This window comes from Dipteris shenzhenensis, chromosome 2, assembly GCF_047967505.1.
Source record: "Dipteris shenzhenensis isolate YYH24624 ecotype China chromosome 2, Dip_SZ_1.0, whole genome shotgun sequence".
NCBI classification, from domain to species: Eukaryota; Viridiplantae; Streptophyta; class Polypodiopsida; order Gleicheniales; family Dipteridaceae; genus Dipteris; species Dipteris shenzhenensis.
This window is the reverse complement of record NC_141597.1, coordinates 24,907,262-24,908,922: the sequence shown is the minus strand read 5'-3', so window position 1 is coordinate 24,908,922 and position 1,661 is coordinate 24,907,262. Positions and strand designations below refer to the sequence as shown.

Below are 1,661 nucleotides of genomic sequence, written 5' to 3'. Positions count from 1 at the left end.
TTTTTTGTGTAGAATTTGATGATTTTGACATCACCAGCATGTTTGGGGCATGCCAAAACCCCCAAATCGACCTTAGAGACACCGAAAACCGATACTTGGAGACTCAAAAAAGGGCAAAAATGCTCGAAAATTATGGGAGATTTGCACTAAAACACGATTTGGCCAGTTGGCACAAGGTCGATTTGGGGGTTTTGACTTGCTCCAAATGCAATGGCAATGTCAGAATCATCAAATTCTGCATAGAAAATCAAGGATCTTATATATGCATTTAATGTGAAGCCTAAGTACTAGATCTGTACTAGACTGACATTTTTGCATTAAGTATCTATATTTTATGGCATTTCTCATATTTTGAGTGCAACAAAAAATAGGTAAATAGTGAATTTCTTAGGGGGCCCCAAAATGAGTTTCCTTCTTTCCTAATATGATCACATTCTTATGGCTTCTTAGATATGCAAATTGCAAGAGGTTGCTCTAGCAGATATTGCTTGCCCTAAATACCATGCCTAATTCTAGAGACGAAGCAAACAAGATGTCGACAATGGTTGGGATGGATTATGACACCATCCACGCTTGCCCTAATGATTGTATTTTCTTTCGTCATGAGCATGGAGATTTAGTCAATTGTCCAAAGTGTGGGGCATAGCGCTACAAACATGACTTGCTGGGTAAGACAATCCCAGTTAAGGTCTTGAGACATTTTCCCATCATCCCCAGAATACAACACATGTTCAGATGCAAGTCCATTGCACAACTAATGATGTGGCATGCTACACACTGGTCCACCAATGACACTTTGAGGATTCCTGCAGATTATACTACTTGGAAGCACATAGACAACATGTGGCTAGACTTTGTGAGGGAGCCACACAATTCACATCTTGTGCTCACAATGGATGGCATCCTTTTGGGTTATGCTCGACATCTTGGTCGACATGGCCCATAGTCTTGGTGAACTACAATATCCCACCATGGCTAATAATAAAGAAGGGACACCTCATACTTGCCCTACTTGTCCCAGGGAAGTACAAGGCAAAAAATATGGATGTGTACATGGCACCCTTGATCGAGAAGCTCCAAACCCAATGGAGGGGCGTACATGTCTTTGATGTTTCTAGAGCTCCTAGGCGAGCCATAGACACTTTCATCAGGGGAATTTTGATGTGGACCATGTTTGACTATCCAGGATATAGGGAGCAAACATGTATGTACTTGTGTATGCCTATTGATACCTTTATGCTTTGTGGTGTGATCTATGCATGTATAATGACCTATTTGTGCATGCATATATCTAGGCCTTAACACAAGGATACCATGCTTATCCTATTTGTGGTCCTAGTTTGAATGCATGACATTCCAAACATATGAGGAAGAAGGTTTATGAAGGTCATGCTCAATACCTTCTGCTTGATCATCCTACACGTGAAGGCCATCAACTTGATCCACACTAGCCCATAGGAAGGCAATTGACTGGATTCGGTATTGGAGAGCTAATAGTGAGGAGCCTCCTCTTGGTATGGAATGGGTATCGATCTTTCATGAGCTTTTATATTGGGGTGAGTTACAAATCAATCATCTCGGATTCCATACATATCTTCAAGAATGTGGGGGCTTCTATCTGGGCACACTTGGTTGGTGACAAAGATACAAGGGGAGTGCGA

The 1,661-nt window shown here is 41.6% G+C and overlaps 1 pseudogene; it reads left to right on the top strand.

Annotated features, from left to right (window-relative positions):
• Window positions 1-541: 541 nt before the first annotated feature.
• On the top strand, window positions 542-1,344 carry LOC147904527 (uncharacterized; annotated as a pseudogene).
• Window positions 1,345-1,661: the final 317 nt, after the last annotated feature.